Genomic DNA, 21,782 nt, shown 5'->3' with positions numbered 1-21,782 from the left:
AAACTGACCAAATCCAACTCAGGGAAGAAAGGGTTTATTTCAGCTTACATCTTTGAGGGAAGACAAAGCAAAAACTCAAAGGAGGAACCTGGAGGCAGGAATCAAAGTAGAAACCATGGAGTAACCATGGCTTACAAGCTTCCCCCCCTCCTTGACTTGTTTTACAAAGCAACTGCAACATGTTGCTTCCCACTAGCTGTCCATTAAGATTTTGAATTCTCCATATGTTTGCTAATACCTAAATCTTTACCATAGTTCAAACCAGATTATGCCATGCTATGTATTTTAAGATATTCAGTAGTCAGTGTTATGCATACCCTGCTCTAAATATGTCTTAAAAGTCTCTAACAAGTTTGACTGTGGTGGTGTGGGCTCAGTTGTAGAGCACTTGTCTTACATAGATGAGGTCCTAGGTTCAAACAAAGCCAACAGATAAAAGACCACTCCTAGAAAAAACAGGAAGCAATTCATCCAACAACATCTCATTTCAAAATCTAGATAAGTTTATCCCAACATCATACCAGACAGACTTAGTTAACCATGTATACCAGACAGACTCAACCATGTATAGCCAAAATACAAGTGATACCTAATACAGACTTGGTTTTGACAAGTCTCCTGTGAAAGACACAGGAGCTGCCCAAGTAGAAGGATGATGGGCAATTGGCTGTCTGAGGGTAGGACCCAAGGGAAGGTAGCCTATACGTGGACTGAAATGATTATCAGCTGATAAATGCATTATCAGAAGCAAGAAGTTTTTAAACCCTGGAGATGGGGTTGTGAGCACCAAAGGAAGTTAGATAGAACATAGACCATGGGAGGATGAACTAGGAGGAAGAATAGGCACCCAGAACAGATCCTGGACTGCTGAACATGATGGCAGAGGAGATAACCCAAAACCCAGGAATAAGAGTGAGAATCATGCAGAGTGGATATAAAGAAAAATCCCAACACTGGAGCTGGGGTCACTCCCTGAAGCCAGATGGCAGAATCTCACTATAAGACCCTTCAATCTGGTAAGCGTCTGGGCCTCTAGTTGGTGGATTGATAAAAAGAAACTAATTTTGGTCTTGCCATTGAATTCTAGATGCAAACAACCCAAATTTCCATTAATAGGTGAACATACAAGAAAAATGCAAACATACACACACCTGTAAAAACAAGGGGGTTGGAATGTAGCTCAGTGGTAAAGCACCGGCCTGGCTCCAAGATTCCATTTCCACTACCCTCACACTCTAAAATAGGATACTGTCATATACTACAACATGGACATTTTTTTTTGTCTTTTTGAGACAGGGTCTCCCTGTAGCCCCAGCTGTCCTGGAACTCACTATGTAGACCAGGCTGGCCTTGAACTCACAGAGATCCGCCTGCTTCTGCCTCCCAAGTGCTGGGACTACAGGCGTGCGCCACCACGTCCGGTTATCCGGTTAACATGGAGATTTTTAACATTATACTACAAAGCATAAGCAAGACACAAAAGGACAAACACTGTGTAACTCCATTTATATGATGTACCAAAGTAGTCAAAACCATAGAGAGACAAAAAGTAGAATAGCGGTTCCCAGGGGCTGGGAAGAGGAGGGAGGGATGGAGAGTTGGTGTGTCACGGGACCAGAGCTTCAATCTGTGAGGATGGAAGGTCCTCAAAATGGACACTAGTAATCATAGTACAACAGCATGAAATGTACTTAATGCCACTGAATATACACTTTAACATGGTTAAGATAATCATTTTTGTTTTGTTATTTTTTTATCTTTTCGAGACAGGGTATCTCCCTGTACCCCCAGCTGACCCGAAACTCACCAAGTAGACCAGGCTGGCATTGAACTCACAGAGATCCGCCTGCCTCTGCCTCTCACGTGCTGGCATTAGAGGTGTGTGGCACCACACCCGGGTAAGACAATCAATTTTATATTGTGCATATTTTAACACAAGAAAAAGTTGTTTAATCTTCAACATCTAAAAGGAAACTATTCTAATCCTGTATAAAAATCATATGGACTAAACTTTAAAATTGTAACCTTCACCCTAATACCACTGAATTCAAGAACATTGAGAAAATCTTTATTATTATTTTTTTTTATTTTATGTGTATGAGTATATTGCCTGCATGTGTGTAAGTGCACCCCTGTCATGCAATGCCTGCAAAGTTAGAAGAGGGTCTTGGATTTCCCTGGAACTGAAGCTACGGATGGTCGTTAGCCACCATGTGGGTGCTGGGAATCAAACCTGGGTCCTCTGCAAGAGCAGCCAGTGCTCTTAACCGCTGAGACATCTCTCCACTCCACATTGAGAAAATCTTTAGACAAAGCCACTGTGACAGACCTGTGATCCTAGTCATTAAACCCATGACTTTGTGTATGCAAGTCAAACACTCTAGTATAGACCTATATCCCTATATCAGTTTTTTTGAGACCGCGTTTCACAATGCATTCCACACCGGCCTTGAACTCCTGAGAGCTGAGATTACAAGTGTGTGCCACCACATGTGGCTTGAGAGGCTTTTTGGAGCAGCACTTCCTCAGAGTGACACATTACTTGTGTCTGAGTAAGCCATGATGAGTGGGTTTTCGTGGGTGTGTTTTTCTATCTCATTCCCACAAATGCTTGTATAACAAGTCCTGAGGCATTCTGACAGAGTGCTCCCATCTGAATCCTCCACCTTCTCTTGTAAAGATGAGGACACCTGCTACTTTCTGTCTGCAAAGATCCCTTAAGGTCTTCAACTACAAGCACAATACCCATTAACCTCCCTCAACCACACCCCTTCTTCATATCCAAACAAAAACATGGTTGTGTTTAGGAGATAAAGTAGTATTTTTTTTCTGTGTTTGCTTCCTGGTCAAGAAAAAAAAATCTCCCCAGGAAATTTTTTTAAACAACTAAAACTTACAGTTTTTATACTAGGATTATGAGGCAATTTTTGAATTGATGTCTGCATTACCATGGTATAGAAAATAGCAATCTGGGGGCTGCAGAGATGGCTCAGCGGTTAAGAGCACTGACTGCTCTTGCAGAGGACCTGGGTTCGATTGCCAGCATCCACATGGCAGCTATGAACCATCCTTAACTCCAGTTCCAAGGGAATCCAAAGCCCTCTTCTGACCTCCATGGCATTGCACAACATGGGTGCACTCACATACATGCAGGCAATACACTCTTACACATAAAATGAAAATAATAAAATATTTTTTTAAAAAAAGAAAATAGCAATCTGGACGGTCTGGACAGTGCTGGAGGACAGTGCTCTAATGTGGCTGCCAGTGGAGAGGACCGGGCACCCCAATGAGTAACACTATGGAGGGCTGACTGGCCTCAATAAAGCAGAAGCTGCTGCCAAGCAAACATACTGGGGCACAGGTAAAAAGATTTAGAGGCACTTTTATGACATCCCACCATATCCAATGAAGCCCAGTCATCCCTCCTACCACAATATCAGTAAGGATCACAGGTATGCACACCTCCCTGAAGATCAGCTATCCTCCTTTGAGAGTCTGAAGGACACTAGTGCCACAGCACTGACCTTCTTGAATGAAGAACTGTCCATCGAATCAAGTAGGAGAATGGGGTCCTGATCTCAGCCCATTGAAATAGTCTTTGGGGTATCATCAAGCATCTGAAGGGTCTCTTTGGTCTTTCTGAACAGGCCATCATGAAGCCAAGTCTGCCAACTAGTATTCCCACTCTCTGTGAAGTGGACAAGAACGTGAGGCTCATCAAGCCCATGCAATTCGTAGAGGAAAAGGGAGCATGTGCAAAGCCATGGAAGCTGTGGTTACTCAGGGCAAGGGCAAGGTGAAGGTGAGTAGGCATGCTGCTACCCTAAGGAAGAAAAAGGGTTGCAAATTTCCATTATACACTCAACTCATCTCATATCCCAAGTTCAGCATCATTAATCAGGCTTGCACCAGAAAAGAAACCTAAACCTGGCACTGATTTTCACAGAATAATAACTGTGGCTGACAGCATCCCATCCCTAGAGTACATCAAGTTTTACAGAACTGCAAAAAGAGCCAGGCATGGGCGGCATACATCTGTGATCTCAGCACTCAGGAGGTTAACTCAGGAAAGCTGTGAGTTTATGGCCAGCCTGAGCTACAGAGTGAGACCATGTCTCAAACAAATACATAAAACACAAAATTTCCATACAAAGCTTATTATGCTGTAATCCTGTGTTTGCAAGGTAAGGTCAGCATGTGCAACGTAACTACTGGTGTCAGTATTGAAGACCCTTACAGTCAAGGATGAAAACTCAGTAAGGCAGAAGAATGTGGCCTGCGAGGACCAGGTGCGCATGGATGCATCAGTCCGGTGGAATGGGAGTGTGAAGAGCCATGCCCACCTCAGCTGTGGGGTGGAGATGAAAAGGCTCTCCAAACAGAAAATGCTGTTTGAGGCAACTTGAAAGGAAGAAAGTAGGATTAGGGAGGACATTCCATGGAGGTCATGACATGAGGAAACGGGCAGGCAGGAAACAGGCATGCCAGGGGGATGAGTCAAGGGGCCGTTGTGTAAAGCATACACAGGACTGTGTGAAGAGAACAGAGGAAAGCGAGATTGGAAACTTGACCTTGAGTCAGAATGTGGGCAGCAATTCTGCAGGGAGTTGGAGGTGGTTGAGGGAGGGCAAACAAATGAAGCATGAACTTCAAATGAAAACTTCTGCTTCAGGACGGCTAGTCTCGCAGCTGCACTCAAAACAAATTTCTTCAGCAATAACAATACCAGGGCAAGAGCCAGGCATGGTGCTGCACATCTAGAATCCCAGCACTGGGGAGGCTGAGGAAAGAGGGTCCCAAATTTGAGGCCAGCCTGGGCTATATAGTGAGACTTTGTGGCAAAAAGAGCTGCTGTCACCCTGAGGCATACCCATCCCTAAAGCCTGTGCAGTGCTCCAGACAAAAGGTAAGAGCTCTGAACGGATGCAGGGTAGAGGCCTAGGGTAAACAGGAGTCTCAGGTGGTACAGGGAAGGAGCCTTGTCATCCATGTTCATGTGAAAGTCTGACCTTCAGGGAAATGGAACATCCCAATGACCACTCATCAAAATGAAAGAAGGAACAACTACTTTGCTGTTTTATGAGCCCGAGATGATGCTGAAAAGCATGAGTCACACCTGCAGTTTATCAGCTGTAATCATCTTCTGAACACTTCACCTTCCAGAAAATAACCTAAGTGCAGAGCCACACCGTACCTTTTGTTAGGAGAGAATATTGACATCTCCAGCTCTGTCTGCTTAGGTCCCTTACTTATTCTGCATGGACTGAGTTCGTTTAAAAAGGAACCCTAACTCGGGTTGGGGGTAGAGGATTAAGCAGATTGAGAAATGCCCTCCTTCACTCCTCCTCTAGGACTTCAGGGGAAAACTATGTAGAGGTCTAGCAATCCTTTCATCCCTTCCTGAAATGAGGGCCAGGCTACCATTGGCCCCAAGACACAGAAAGGCAGATATGGCATGGACAAAGTGGCAGATCATGGGGCTGGAAAAATGGCTCAGTGGTTGGGAGCATTAGCTCCTCTTGAAGAGGACCCGGGTTCATTTCCTAGCACCTACATCACAGCTAACAACCACCTATAACTCCAGTTCCAAGGGATCTGACACTCTCTTCTCATATCTGCAGGTGTTGCATGACATGGATGGACCTACCTACATGCATGGAAAACACTCATACATATAAACATAAATATAAGTAAATAAATAAATGCAAAGTGACAGATCAAATGAAACAGACAGAGACAGGTAAGTGAAACGCTTACAATGGAGATAATGGCTCGGTGATGAGTTCAAGCGCAGGGCCAAGGGGCATGTAGCCACCAATACATATGAAGGGAAGGTGTCCTTGAGGCCTCAGCTTCCCAAGGCCAGCACAAGATCCAGGAACTGCACAGTCATTAATGAACAAAAACCACTTGATCACTCTTCTGACTATGAGAACCACGTATGGGCTGGAAATCTTTGCCAGGAAGATGGCAATATCAGCACCAAGCCCAGCTGGCCAGGAAGGCAGGAAGACATGAGCATTCTGTGGCAAGTACTCACAACTATTGTGGTGATGGAAATAGAGCCCAGCAGTGTGTGCCTCCTCTCCAGATGGGGTGATGGTCTGAAGACTCAAGTACCTAGGAAATCCCTGACAGTCAATCAGACAAGGTGGTACTCCAGACAATGTCAGTACAATCTAAGACACAGTTCATGAAGAGCAAAGTCCAGAAGGCATTTTTTGAACACCATTGCACGCTGGAGAAAGTTACAGTCCTGCAGGGACAAAAGATTTGGAGGAAAAAAAAATGATTCCCACACTGCCAGTTACCAAGGCACTGCATCAACTTCAAAACTAGTAAAAACAGTACTACAGGAGAGAGGCAGAGTGCCTAAGGAAGAAATCTAGAAGCATCCTGAAATCTAAAACATCCTGAGCTGACCCTCCAGAGCGGTGATGCAGAGTGTACACCCTCAGCTCAGAAACAGCATCCTATTCTGGGCTCATTTCTCCTGCACCACAGCCAGTACCTGCTCAGTACTGTCAGCAGAGAGCGCTACAGGGATGTCAAGGGAAGACGGGCTTCCCTTCCTTAAACCCCATGCTTTCCTCTCTGCCTGACCTGTGGGACACGGTCAGCCTGTGGCACAACTAGTGGCAGAAGCCCTAAAGGTGTCTTCTTAGTAAGTTTCACTGGCAGCCCATAGGCAGCTTCCCAGTGAGTTACAGTAATAACTTTCAGACCCCAGACGGCCTCCTAGTGAGCTTCAATTCCCTGCTTGCCACTTGGCCTGTGACCCCTACTCAATGTTTCCCCTTTCCAAGGGGGGGGAGATCGACAGGCTGACAGACAGACAGACAGACACACACACACACACACACACACACACACACGCACACACACACACACACCACCCAGATAAGTGCCTGTATAGGTGGTAGAAAATGATGGGATGGGGAGAGGAGGAGTCATGGGAGAGCTCCAAAAGGTGGTTTTGGAGGTTGACAGGAGGACAGGGTCACAGGAACCAGGGAGGACCAAGGGTTTCACAGTGTCAGAGCCCGAGATATACATGGATACTATGGGGACTGGCAAGTCTGGTACAAGCAGGTGGGCAGGGTCCTGAATGGGAGCTATTTACTGGACAATAAAAGATTATTGTTTACATTTTCCAAGGATTCAGCTCACATCTTGACAGAGATGGGCGCGCACACACACACACACCACTTAGAAATCCAAGTGCAGCTAGGCTTTGGGTGGTTGGAGAGGATAGATTTCTTGCGTACATACCCTGACTCTTCCTTGGAAGTACAGTGTTTCCCTTCATATACTATTCACATTTGTTTTTAGAGTTCTCTTTACCTTTAGTAGTTACTAGTTAGTGCAAAATTTTAAAGCAATTATTTCTCACTATGTTGCTAACACTAGTCCCTAACTTCCATGCTCAAGCAACCTGTGGCAGCATCCTGAGTAGCTTAGACTAGAAGTGCATGAACAGAATAAAGTTTTCATAAAGAGCCATAGACATAAGGAAAATATTTGTTTTGCAAAGCCTCCAGCCTCCATGGCTACTGTTCAAGTTTGTTTATATAAAGACAAAACAATAAGCAACAGATCCAATTCACCAAATTCTGATTTACATTAAACATTCTTTGTTCTAATTACTGGCTGGTTTGTCACCCAACACTGACATAAATTCTGGGAGGCAGGTACAATATGAGATACACTCAGCCCCAGTAGCACAGAGGACGCAAAAATCAGGTAGCACGGTAGGGACGGGTTTGTGTCCTGGAAGGTTTATGAAACATTGAGGAGGGATATGGGGCTTTTATCTCCACAAGATTTAGGAGAAAGTTACTTAATTTTCCTTAGTCTCAGTTGGGTCATCTAAAAACTATGATAAGAGCCTGTGGTCTAAGTTGGGAGTGGTGATGTACTTTTGTAATCTCAGCCACTTGGGAGGCTCAGGTAGGAGAACTGGAAGCTCCAGGTCAGCCAGGGGCACCATGGTGAGACTCATTCTCAAAGAAAATCAAACCAAACCATAAAGACAGGCAATCATGGTGGTACACACCTGTTATCCCAACACTGGGGAGGTTAGAGGCAAGAAGGTCCAGAGTTGAAAGTCATCCTCTACTACCCACTGGTTTGGTGGCCAGCCAGGGCCACACAAACTCAGCTTCAAAAAGTAAAGGAGAAAGGGAGAAGGAAAAGGAAAGAGGAAGAAAAGGAAAAGGAAGAAAGAGGGGAGGGAAGAGAAAGGGACTGGGACAAGGATGGAGATAACACTGATGGGGGAAGGGGAGGGGAGGGGAGGGGGAGGGAAAAGGGAAGGGACAGGAAGGCAAGGAAGAAACACTGTAGGACAACCAGGGAGATAAAAATGAGATAAAATGAAAACACGCTGCAAACTCAAAGTATTATACAAGTATATTCACAAATCACTGTTACTGTTACAATCTATTTACGTCCAAATTGCAATTGATGTCAGTGTGGTGGCACACACCTGTTATCCCAGCACTTGGGAGGTGGAGACAGGATCAGTTCAAGGTCATCCTCATGTAAATAACAAGTCTGGACTACACATACACTGCGCCTCCAAAAACAAACACCCTAAGACAGCTAGGAAGATAAAACAGATAAAAATGAAGACATACTGCAAACACAAAGTACATTCACAAATCACTTACTGTTACAATCTGTTCAAGTCCCAGCTGGGACTGGAAGCAGAGGCACACTTGTAATCCCAACACTTGGGAGGTGGAGGCAGGCAAGCAGTTCGACTCACAGGTGGTCTTAGGCAGTAAGAGGAAAGGAGGAGGAGGGAGGGAGGAAAGAAGGAAAGCAAAAACAAAAGAGGAGAGGAATGGGGAAGGGGAAGGGAGGGGAGGAGGAGGGTAGAGGAGGGAGAGGGAAGGGAAGAAAGGAGAGGAGAAAAAAGGGGTACTAGAAGGAAGTTAGGCTGACCCACTCTTGGGTTCAGTGACAACCTACCCAGTTCTTTACTATATAACATGAGAAAATCAGAAGCTGAGAAGAAAGGAAGACCTTTCTATGTGCCACTTTCCAAGCGACTTATATAGAATGCTTTCTAAGACCTTGTTTATAAGAAGGTTTGAAAAACGCCAAAAACTCACTATCTTGTATGTTTCTATTGTTTAATCATAGTAAGTTTTCTATATAGCAAATATAGTATTACAGAAAACACAGGAAGTTGCAATTTGTAAGTAGGGTGACTTTCACAAGCTTAGTCTATGTGAACAACGTGGAAACCAGGCCATATTTCCTCTCCTGAATTAAATGGTACCCAACAGCTGGGTACGTAGTTCCATACCCAGTACTTTAGGAAGAAAATTAAAGAAATCTTCTGGTCTGACACACAGCTGATATTCTGTATAATTTTATCAGGTAAGGCAGCACTCGTCTGTAATCCCAATATTCAAAAAGCTGAAGCAGAAGGATTGGCAGTTAGAGGCCAGCTGGGCAATATGTTACATAGAGCACTCAAGCCAGCCTGAGCTATACAGACTGGGCAGGGAAGATACCTTCTCAGGTTAACACAGATATTTAATTATTACAGGGGAGATAACTTTGCAGGTTGACATAGATCTCCTTAAAATATGTCATGGTCTAAATACCCTGTCTTTGCAATCAAGCAAGAAACAGAAAACAGTGCATTCACATCTCAGCAGCTGAAGGTAGAGACAATGCACAGGTCAGGACAACTGTGTTTTCAAGGATCTATATCCACTAGGTCAAAAGAGGAAGCTGCCAAGGATTAAAGGCACAGGTGATGCAACGGCTAGTATTTGGGAAGGTCGGGTCAGTCACATGGAGCAATGGATGGATACGGAGAAGCTCATGAGGCTCCAACCTGTCTTCACATTCTACTGCTCCATATCCTCTTCACCTTGGCAATTTATTGTAACAATTAGCATCAGCAGCCCAAGACAGTTAAGGTCTAAACTAGCCCAAGACCTTCCCATCTGCCTGTGACCTTTTTCCCCACAGTCACACCAGTTCTTACAGCTTTTCAAATCTCCTAGCCACAGAACACACAATAAAGCTTTGTGGCCTGACATATAATCCCTGCAGAACAGAAAATTATTCAACTATGTATATAGATGTATACTCATCAGCTTTCCAAAACTATCACAAAAAGCCTAGGAGAAACTATTTAAAGAGGGAAAACCTTGTGCTTACTGTCACCTGACAGGTAGCCTCTGAGCTTGTGGCAAGGCAGTAAACGAGGGCAGAAGTACCTGTTGGAGCAGAAGCACACCTGTTCATATTAGGGCAGCCAGGAAGTGAATGAGGAAGAGCCTGGGGTTCCAGAACCCCTTTTCAAGGGCATACCCTCAATAGCCTACCTTCCTCCTGGTAGGCCCCACCTCTTGGAGGTTCCACCATCTCCTAACAGCACTAGACCAGAGACCAAGCCTTTTTACTACACAGACTTCTGAGGGGCCTTTAACATCTAAACCATAGACGAATATGTATACCAGTATTGCCTGTAATAATTAAGTATGGGCTGTTTTGCCCAAATATTCAATGAATAAAAATCTGGAGAGCCAAACAGAATACCTTACCTTAAAGAAAGCTGCTCAACCTCAGCACCAATGACATTTGAGACTAGGTCATTCTTTGCTTTGGCTGAGAGAAATGTCCTATGCTCTATATGAAGTTGAGCAGCGTCCCTGGCCTTCACCTGCCAGAGGCTGCTATCAGCTCTTCAGATATGTCACATGTTCCCTGGGGGACACAATCCCTCCTAGTAGAAACCACTATGCCAGATGACTTATCAGAGATTATCAAGAATGGCTTATATGGAACAGAAAACCAAAACCTCCTGCCCCACAGGTTCACCTCCTGCCCCACAGGCTCTGCCCACCCTACTCACCATGGCAAGAAACAGGGAGCCACCTAAGTCACTCAAATCAGCTTCCTTCAGGTCTATAGCAGAATGCAAAACATTTTGGGCAGACCAGGTGGGACCATTATATTTAACATTGTTCTACCATTTCCATGTAAAACAGACCTTCATGTTCTAGCTCCCATTCACCATACTATCGCACACCCCAACAATGAACACTCAACTGCTTCCCCACGGAAAAATGGCCTATAGAGCTTGGTGTACAGTCTCCCCTCTGGGCACACCATCCACCCCGTCACTGAAAGGCACACACTCTGGCTCACACACATTCAACCCAGAGAACCCAGTCCTTCTCATGTATTGAAGGCTTGGTCCCACCTGGTAGCACAATTGAGAGGTGACTAGACTGTGAAGGCTCTGACCTAATCAGTGGAGTAACCCATTAGTGAGTTCATATGTGATGCCATTACTGGGAGGTGTGGCATAATTGGAGGAAGTACATCATTTGGGGAATGCCTTAAACAGGGGTGTATCTTATCCCCAATCCTCTGTCCCTCTCTCTACTTCGTGGCCACCATGAAGTGAACAACTCTTCTCCACCATACCCTTCCACCATGTTCTGCCTCACCAGAGACCCAAAAACAATCAAGCCAGGTAACTATGGACTGTAAGCTCTGAAACTGTGAGCCAAAGAATTCTTTCCTCCATTAAGTTATTTTTACCAGATATTTTGTCACAGCCATAAAAAGCTGCCTAGTACAACCAACATCTTTCTAAAGACCAAGACCAAATGCTATCTTTGTTTTTCCCCTTCCTGTACAGATGTCCCTGGACATGCAGCAGGTGATATTTTTGGAAAAGCTGAACAAAGAGGAAAAGAATCAGCAAAGATAAGCAAAGTTCCTGTCTATAACCCAGCTTTCATCTTAGGACTATGTGAGGAAAGTGTAGGGAAACAACAATAATAACAATAACAAAACAAAACAAAAAAAACAACAAAAAAACCCACTTCATCATAGCCTTTCAAGTGGCTTTTCAAAGTATCCAGATTCTCTCAAAGAGGCTTCCCACCAATCTAGCAATACAAACCTGTGCTGCTCCTAGGTGGCTCTCACAGATCTGTGGGAAAAGAGTAGTCAGGGCGTTTTAAAGGCCTGCTTACACAAAGATGACTAGAATTACTGAAATCTGCAGTTTTCAAAGCACAAAGGCAATCTGGAAGAACAGATATGCAATCAAGAGACAGGAAGCCAAACTGCTGGACGTTAGAACACAGAGTCCCAGCTTCTCAGGACACATGACGGCTGTTTATTTTTAATGGGCATTCCCATCCTAGGGCTAGTTCAAAGGATGTGCAGCTTTTAAACAATTGAATGCTGTGGCCACACATAAGAGAGACAGAGGAAGGGGGACTGAACTCTGGTAACTTCCCTTGCTGTGAACTCACAGGCACCCCCCCCCCTTTCCAGGCGTCATCTTCCTCTCAAGTACGGTATGATGCTTTCACTAATCAAAAGGACTTTTTTTCACTTTGGAAAACTTGGTTTTAGTGATACTTGTTGTCAAAAGTCACTAATAAAGGAAAAGAGAAAACTCCAGGTTAGATATGCAAGTGCTTGTGAGGTCAGAAGGGCAAACAGGACTGAGTATCTGGAAGCACAAGACACACAGCCCAGGGCAGTGGTTCTCCACAGCAGTGGCAGGATCCTCCCTTTAGAAGCCATAGCTACCACTCAGGGCCATGAAAAATAACTGAGAGTAGCAGGAATTTCCAGCAATCTTCATGGTTGGGGGGGTGGCTCTCTGTCCTCAAATACTTGCTTCTTCTTTCTTCTCTTCCTCCTCCTCCTCCTCCTCCTCGTGTGTGTGTGTGTGTGTGTGTGTGTGTGTGTGTGTGTTTGAGACAGGGCTTCCCTGTAGCACCAACCGTTTAGGAACTCACTCTGTAGACCAGGTTGGCCTTGAACTCACAAAGATCCACCTGCCTCTGCCTCTGGCGTGCACCACCACGCCTGGCCTAAGAACCACCATGCCCGGCCTAAGAAGTGAATCCTCTATTCTATCCCACACCTGGTGGGGGGGGCAAGAATCATATTACTGGGTATGTATTGTAGAAGGAAGATTGTGAGTTTGAGGCTAGTATGGGGTACATGCATAGTGAGAACGTATGCAGAAAAGAAAAAAAGGGAGCCTGGTGAATGCTTTACATTCAATTCTAATAATGAAAAAAAAAAGAAAAACAAACAAGAAAAAAGAATCGTAAATTAATGTTCATGCATCACCTGTGTAACCAATAACTGGCATCGTCTGGTATAGCTAATTTAAAACCTACTCTCAGATGTAAATACCCACCATTTTTACATGGGCATCAATGAAGGAACCCAGCACCCTGAGGTACTCAAGTCCATTATACTTATATAAAATGGTATACTTACATAAAAAGTATACCTCACCTTTTCTTCCTGTTTTCTTTGTCCCGGACTTACCATTCCAAGATTCCTGGCTCTCCAAACTTGACCTTTCCCTTAGGCTTCATGAAAATCCCAAGTTCCCTGGGAACCTTGGTTGCATCTTTTGGAAGTCTTCCCTCACCCTCACTAATATTTTGAGGTGGCTGTCAGCCCTGCCCTTCCCAGTCTGGGAATCCCTTGCAGGGAGCCGCTGTGTCCATCAGGCAGACGGAAGTAGAAGTCAGCTGCAGGCTTCAGAGCAGAGGCTTTGTCTCTGCACAAAGTGCAGAGCAGTCTAGGGCTGCCCTTTTTCTTTTTGCTCTAGCTTTGAATTCAGAGAGGATGCCTATGGATCAGCAACTACTGTGCAACCGGGGAGAACGATTTGAAGGGCTATGGGCCGAAGTGTGGCAGCCACAGGCTTAAACAAAACAGTAGAGTCAACACTGAGAATCTAGAAAACTCTGGTCCAGGAATCCCCATGTCTGCCTGAGGAGCCTGAAGTGAGGGCATTAGAACAACTCTTCCCAGAAAAGACTGATGTTTTAGAATGGTTCCTGTCTGTCTGGGGGAGGGGGGGGGGTCGGGGGGCAAGGTATCACTGTGAAGCTGAGGCTGACCTCAAACTACTGATCCACCTGTGTCAGCCTCTGGAGTACTGGGATTACAGATGTGCAACATGCTCAGTTTGTGTGTATATTTTCTTGTATTTATTTAGTTAAGCTATTTGAGGCAGAATCTCCTGTAGCCCATGCTGACCTGAAACTCACTGTGTAACTGAAGATGACCTTGAACTTCTTATTCTCCTACCTCTCCCTCCCAAGTACTTAAATTACAGGCATGTGTCACCAGGCCCTATTTAAATTATTATTTTTTCAAAGTTCATAATTTTAGAAACCCAACACTAATTACAATAGTGCTAGATGGTAAAACTTTGCTTGCTTTTATACTTTTAACTATTTAAGGGGTAAGATTTATTATTGTGCCTAAGTGGGGAAAAAAAGAAAAATAATACCTTGCTGTTTTTGTAAAAAGTAACACATACTGGGTTATGTATGTGCTGAACTATATAACTGATGTACTGGATAGCTTTAGTTGTCAACTTTACACACCAGAGTAGAGGGAACCCCAAGTGAGCAATTTTCTCTATTGGAGTGGCCTATGGCCATGTCTGTGGGGTGTTTTCTTAATTGTGGAGTGATGTGGCAGGGCCCAGCCCACTATGGGCAGTGCCACCCATGGGCAGGTGGTCTTGTGTTGTATAAGAAAGCAGGCTGAGCATGGGCCAGAGGAGAAAGACAGTAAGCAGCTTTCCTCCATGGTCTGTGCTCCAAGTTCCTGCCCCGACTTCCCTCAGTGATCAACTGTGACCTGGGAGACGTAAGATGAGATAAACCCTTTCCTCCCCAAGTTGGTTCTGGTCAGTGTTTTCATCACAGCAATAGAAAGCAAACTAGAACAACTGGGTTATATACGTATGACTGCGAGAGGTCTCCCTAGCACCACCAATCAATCAGATCAAATAAAATAGTAGACTAAATTTACCCCAAATCTACTACCTCCAATGGGATTATTACATTTCTATTTTTATCCAATGTGGGAAACATAGATGAAATTTACTATCTTTTCTATGAAACGGTTCAATGAGACAATGAAAGCTGTCACTAAAGAAATTTGGGGAAAAAAACACCATCTAGCAAAACTCCCTCCCCAGTCAGAAATTTTCTAAGTTTGAAGTTTGTGCTCAAGTTTGAAAGCCGCAGTTTGGTTACCACCTGTGTCACTTTAAATTAGTAAACTGTGTATGAATGTGAGGCTGAGGTCTGATCACTCAGAAAGAGGTATAGGACTCCTTTGCATTAGTAATAAAAACCCAGCAGGATCCCCACTGAATGTGCTTGCTTGTTGGATTTTAGAATAGCTCTGCACCCTTCTGCAGGAGTTAAATTTTTGCGATGTGGAAATACTTTGAATTGTATGGTCATTTTCTTGAGACCCCAGATGCACTTGTAAGAGTCAATGCCTGCATTTGTTGCTAATGAAGAAATGTATAGTTGTCGCTGGTATTTCTGTCATGGGGGTGGGGGTGTTTCCAGGACCCCCCTGTGGATATCAAGGTCTAAGTATCATCAAGACCCTTACATACTATGGCATAGTGTTTGCATACATCCTATTTATTTCCTCCCACATACTTTAAACCATGTCTGGATCACTATAATACCTAATACAATGTAAGTGCCATGTACATAGTTGTTATGCTATATAGTTTAAGGACTAATGACAAGAGAAAAAGTGTACATGTTCAACACAAGTTTTTATCCCAAATATTTGTAATTCATGGTTGGTTATGTCTATGCCTATGAAACTAATGGATACAGAGGGCCAATTGTAATGAACTTTAAATGTGTGTGTGCGCGTGTGTGTGTGTGTGTGTGTGTGTGTTTGTGTATGTGTATAGATAATAGAGTATGGAGTGAGAGTTAACATTTATAAGGTTATTTTTTTTTAAAGCAATGGTGATACATGGGTGCGGTTTTCTTTAATATGCTAACACATTTCTCATCTCACTGCAATTATTCATCCAGGCCAAAATTATACTAAAATCAAACCAAAATAGCCCATTATCTAAGTTGTAACTCTTTTTTATCAGTTAGGAACATAGCAAAGTACTTAAAATTTATGCCACACTGACCAAGGCAAGACTGAACAAAAACCAGACACCCTATGCTGAGTTGTTCCAGCAGCCAACTCTCCTTTGGAAAATCTTAATTCCTCAATGATATGTTTATTTCTTCTAAGGTCATTCATAGTTTGGGGGATAAAAAGCGAAAATGGGGGCCGGAGCAATGGTTCAGTGGCTAAGACTGCATACAACTTTTGCAGAGGACCTGAATTTTGTTCCCAGCACCCATGTCTGGCAGCTTAAAACAGACCAATTCTAGCTCCAAAGGATCCAAAAGAAACAAACAAGCATGTACGCACGCCCTCACACTTTTGTAAATCGAGAATGAAGCCATCATTTCTTCTGGGTTTAAAATTCTTGACATAGCAAAGCTGAAGCCTCAAATCCATTTCAGGTTCTTTTTCTTTTCTTTGATCTAGCAATCCGGCAGCAGCCTTATTTTGTATCGCGCACTGTTCTCATTCAGTCCTTTCACAGACAAATTTTCATACAAAGCTATAAATTTTTGTGTTAGAGTTGGTATGGAAATATTTGGGGGTACTTATTAGTGTTCAAAAGAGGAATACATGAGACATTTTCATGAGAGACTACAAAAAAAATTATCAGCCAAGTGTGGTAGCTCATACCAGAAGTCTGAACTACTCAGGAGGCTGAGGCTGAAAGTTCAAAGTCAACATGGGCTACAGAGATAGTCTCAGAAACCAAATCAAACCAAAAGAACTGAAGCATGACAGGCAAGAAGGTCTCTCTCAGTTCTACAGGAAAGTGAAAAAGGATCATAAAGAGAAATGACTTGCTGTAACAGCTGTTATGTGTATGGAACTTCCATAAAAGCAGTAGAACAAGAATCAGTAGAACCAGAATGCATGGCTTCTGAATGGGAGAAAATGCACAATAAAGGCACAGCAACCAACCCCTACCAGTAGGTCACAGTCTTTCCCATCTGGGCTCACGTCTCAAACTGTGTGGCATAGGGATGGGGCTGGATATGGGCTGCAGTCCCCTCCCGCCAGCCACACAGCCTATCCACTTTACAAGAGGCATGAGCAAATATCTGAAAGAGCCTAGCCTCCTCCTCCTAAGCTGACCATTGCAGATGGGACTGGCCTTTTTGCTTTTAGGATGTAAATGGTTTTATCATACATTTATTGGGTAAAAGAACATACAACAGGGTCTCTCACTTCAGTCTAATTACTCCTACTCAAAATCACAATTTTTTTCTGTAACAATATACTTTACAGGGGATGAAGAGATGGCTCCATGGTTAAGAGGACTGGCTGCTCTTGCAGGGGCCCCAAGTTCAGTTCCCAGTACCCACATGGTTGCTAACAACTGTGTGTAACTCCAGTTCCACGGTATCTGATGCCCTCTTGTGGCCTCCATGGGCACTGCACAACACGGGTGCACTTATATACATGCAGACAAATACTCATACAGAAAAAAATGAAAACGAATAATTTTTTTAAAACAATATGCTTTACAAAAGAGTTCCCAGGAAGTTACCAAGGCTAAAAAGTGAAAATGCCAATTCCAGCTCACCATATGACACCTCCATCATTATTTTAGTGTACCTGACCTGACCTACACCCTATTTTCTCCTACATTAGTTAAAGCGTGAGTTATTCATCAGTCAGCTTGTAACTAAATTAAGTCTAGGTTTAATTTATGATAGGCACAAGTTTACAGAGCAAGGCAAAGAGATGAACTAACACATCCCCATGCTTATGTGTCAGCAAAATGCCAGATTCAATTCTAAAAAGCACCAACAGATGAAAAGAGCCTTGAGGCAACGCATTCCAACAGAGGAATTCCTTCAAAGGTGTGGGATCAGGGGCAAGGTGTTAACAGATCATCTCCTCCAGTCCTTCATCAGGGTGGAGGCTACAAGTATGCTCGCTATGTACAAATTCATCAAGATCTATGTTCACATGAGTACTTTTCTGCATGGAGATTTTTATCTTGAAAAAAGAAAATGTTTTACTTTTGATATAAGCTTAATCATATCATAAAAAATACACGTTGTAGCTCCCACCCTAGAACCTCTGAAGGTAGCCTTATTTGGAGATCGGGTCATTACAGATGCAGCTGGTTAAGATGAGGTCATCCTGGACTATTTAAGAGAAAAGTTCAGACACAAATGTGGAGAACCTCCTGAAGATGAAGGCAGAGACTAGAGTGATTCAGCCACAAACAAGAGATACCTAGGGTTACAAAAAGTTAGAAAAAGCAGAAAGGATCCTCCCTAGAGCATCCGGAAAGAGTATGGTCACGTTGACAATCCTAAGACAACAAACCTCAATTTTTAGGGATAGAGATGGAGCTCAGTGTGGAGAACTGGACTCACATGTGGGAAGCCCTAGGTTCTATTCCAGCACTGTAAAAATAAATATTCTTTTTTAAAAGGATCTGTTTTAGGGGCTGGAGAGATGGCTCAGCTACTCTTGCAAAGGACCCAAGTTAGGTTCCCAGCACCCACATGGCAGCTAACAATCTTACATAGCTCCAGTTCCAGGGGATCTGACACCCTCTGCTGACTCTGTGGACATCGCACACACAATGCATTCAAAATGCTCTTACATATAAAATTTAATTAATTAATTAAATTATTTTTTAAGGATTTGCTTTAAACAACCTAGCTCGTGGTACTTTGTCACCCCTCCTACTGCTTTCCAAGTCCGATCAGGTGGATTTGGTGTTCCACACTCCCATGCATGATGCTTCTGTCTGCAGAAGAAAAGACTATCATCCTATTATCAGCTGGGTTTATTAGACCCAAGAAACATGCAATAATAAGATTTCTTCTTAAAAATAAAGAAAAGAAAAGGAAAAGAAAAAGCTACCATCCCACTAATTAGTATACTCTCAAAACTTTGAAGACACTGTTTTCTTTTTTCCTTTTAAGACACAGTCAAGATATGTAGCCCAAGCCGGCCTTGAACTTACGCTATAACCCAGTGTATTAGTTACTTGTTGGTTGCTGTGATAAAATACCATGACCAAGGTTACTTATAGAAAAAAGAATTTATTTGGCTTTGAGTTCCAAAAGGAGTGTCCATAATGGAGGTGGGGCACGATGGCAGGAGGTGGCTGGAGCAGAAACCTGAGTGATCAGATCTTCAAGCAGGAAGGAGAGCGAAAGTAGAAATCTGGCAAGGCGGAAGAACTCTCAAAACTCACCCCCAGTGACATGTTTCCTCCAGCATAGCCACACTTCCTAAAGGTTCCGTAACCATCACCAAACAGTACCACAAACTGGGGAACAAATATCCAAATTCTTGGAGCCTATGGGGGACACTCATTCAAACCACCACAAGCAAGATAGCCTTAAATTTGTAATCTTCCTGCCTCAGCCTCCCAAGTACTAGGATTATAGGTGTGTACCACTATGCCTAATTTAGATGCTAAACTTTCTAAATTGTTTTAACTTGCATGTTAGGCATGCAGGGTGAGGCACATGGTAGATCAGCATCATCCATTGTCAAAAACTGGCATAGCGAGTACACCCCTGTAATCCCAGGACCCCAAAGGCAGATATACACATATACACACAATTAAAATTAAAAATAAAATCTTTAAAAGCAAAAACTAGAATTCATGTAAAATTTCTTCATACCAACAAGGTATGCCAGGTGACGAGAGGGACACTGGATATAACAAGAAAGAAAGCCTTCTGCACACCCACCTTAGGTCAAGCCTTCAAAGTGGTGGAAATAAGAATGAAGCTCACATGCTACATCAAATCAGCAAGCAGCTGGACAGAATCCAGCTGGGAAGTTCATGTAGGTGGTTTGGGAATCAGAAAGCAGTACATTTGGTACCCACTACCCTGTGGAGGAGCATTCTTCATCCGTTTGTTCATTCATTCCATTACAGTGCTAAGGATCAAGTCCAGGGGCTAGCACATGCTAGGCCAGTCACAATAGCAATGACATGGCCATTGCACTATATCCCCAGCCCTAGATGATCCTTCTTAAAGCAGAGCAGGGGAAAAAAATCTAGTTCATTAAATTTAGTTCTATTCATAGCTTTAGCTGGGAAGTTGCCTGAGTTGCTTTCAGACAACCCCCAGAAACCTTTTCATGGGTACTAACCTGCTCCAAAGTGTTTGAATTGTTCAGTCAGCTACTAGTCATGCCTTCCATTCCAATACATCTTGATCAGCTTCACCAGAGGCTGCTTTTAATGAGCAAGCCATTTCTACTAGACTATGACATTTTCTCTTTTTCTTGAGAGGTTGTTGGTGCTTGGAACTGGAACCAACACACTCACACGGACAAAGCATCCACTCTACCACTGAGCCACACTCTCAGCCTCCAGATCATAATTCACTAAAGGAATAGAATGCAGTAATGATAGCCTTTTCCCCAACACAGGAAACTGTTAACTCAAAACTAGAAGCTTCGGGGAACATCCTCCGGCTCTCCATTAAAATGCTAGTTTAAATGGCTGATCATTGATTAACTGACTTTTATGACCTAATGAAGTTTGGAACTTTTTAGCTATACAAAAGAAAGATAGGAGGACGTGTTACCAGGCAGGCAGAGGCTAAAAGAACACACTGTGGGCCAACAGGGAAAACTGCAGATTTTTATACAATGCATAATGTAACTTTTGACTTACCTGGCATGTGCTCCTGGCAATGCTTTTGCCACAGATACAATCCATGGGGAAAATACTATAAGAATGGCCAAGGAACCCAACCATTTTAGTAGCCAGCCCTGACTGTTCTCTGTCTAAATTCCAGCTGCCTATGTGCTAATCAGCTTTCCAAGGCTTAATCTATTTAATATTGTAAATGCTAACTGAGCACACCCCCCAAAAGCTCTGCTTTTCAAAAAGCAAGTAAATTCTTCCTCTATCATACAGTCTACATACAGCACTGTCTTAGGAGGTTGTAGGGCATGAAGAAGCAAAAAATAACAACTACCATGGCCTCTGGCAGAATTTGGCTAGGTGGGATTTGGAAGTTAATCTTTGTGAACCTACCTCTTCCTTCTTTCTGTTTCCCAAGCAAAAAAACAAAGTCCTAGGTGTTGGAGACATAAAACACTGTGGCCTAAGCTGCTTCACCAGTGACTGAACAATATAAAGAAAGAAACCATGGATAACCCCTACCCCTCACTGTCTATTCAAAAGAAGATGATAGACTCTTGTTGAACCTTCCAGAAGCAAGCTGCCAACTTATTTCATAACCAGCCTCCAACTCAAACCCACTTTCTTTTCTAAGATGAGAGAAACACTGGGTGTGGTAAGCATATAACTCCAGCAGCAGGAAGGGAAAGACAGAAGGATGGTGCGTTTGAGGTCAGTTTGAGCTACATATTGAGTTTCAGGCCAATCTGAGCTACATAGAGAGACCCTGTCTCAAAAAAAAAGTTCAAAAAATTAGAAAAGCATATCAAAGTTGTAACGATGTGCATGGCTTATCATTTGTTAGACACTTAACAGGTTGGCCCATGGATAAAAGTAATGAGAAATGACAGTGACCAAGAAAAGTGGTATAGAACACATAAAAAGGAGCACCTGTTTCTATGTGGCCATTCTAGGCAGACAGTAGTTTGATTTTAATTCAGTGCCATTGAAAGCACCCAGCTTCGGCTGAGAACGTAGCTCTGTAGAAGTGCATATGTTTAGTAAGTACCCTGATTGTTTCCACAGTACCTCAGAACTAACAAACAGGTTAACAATATTCCGTGAAATTAACCAGATGTCTTAACTAGATATGGAGATTGTTCTGTCTTCCTGCTATAATTTCTCTCCTAGAGTAAGATATTTGGAAGAGGTGGTGGGA

General features: G+C 43.3%; 1 protein-coding gene and 1 pseudogene across 1 annotated transcript in view; one reads left to right on the top strand and one right to left on the bottom strand.

The window, feature by feature from the left end:
* The window catches only part of Shroom2 (shroom family member 2), a 154,838-nt gene that overhangs the window by 86,502 nt on the left and 46,554 nt on the right, over nt 1-21,782 (bottom strand). The gene's annotated exons all lie outside the window — the stretch shown is intronic.
* The window catches only part of LOC103731055, a 68,238-nt pseudogene that overhangs the window by 128 nt on the left and 46,328 nt on the right, over nt 1-21,782 (top strand).

This window comes from Nannospalax galili, unplaced genomic scaffold, assembly GCF_000622305.1.
Source record: "Nannospalax galili isolate Female #2095 unplaced genomic scaffold, S.galili_v1.0 scaffold414, whole genome shotgun sequence".
In the NCBI taxonomy this organism is placed as follows: Eukaryota; Metazoa; Chordata; class Mammalia; order Rodentia; family Spalacidae; genus Nannospalax; species Nannospalax galili.
The sequence above is the reverse complement of the archived record's forward strand: the minus strand, read 5'-3'. Positions and strand labels throughout refer to the sequence as shown.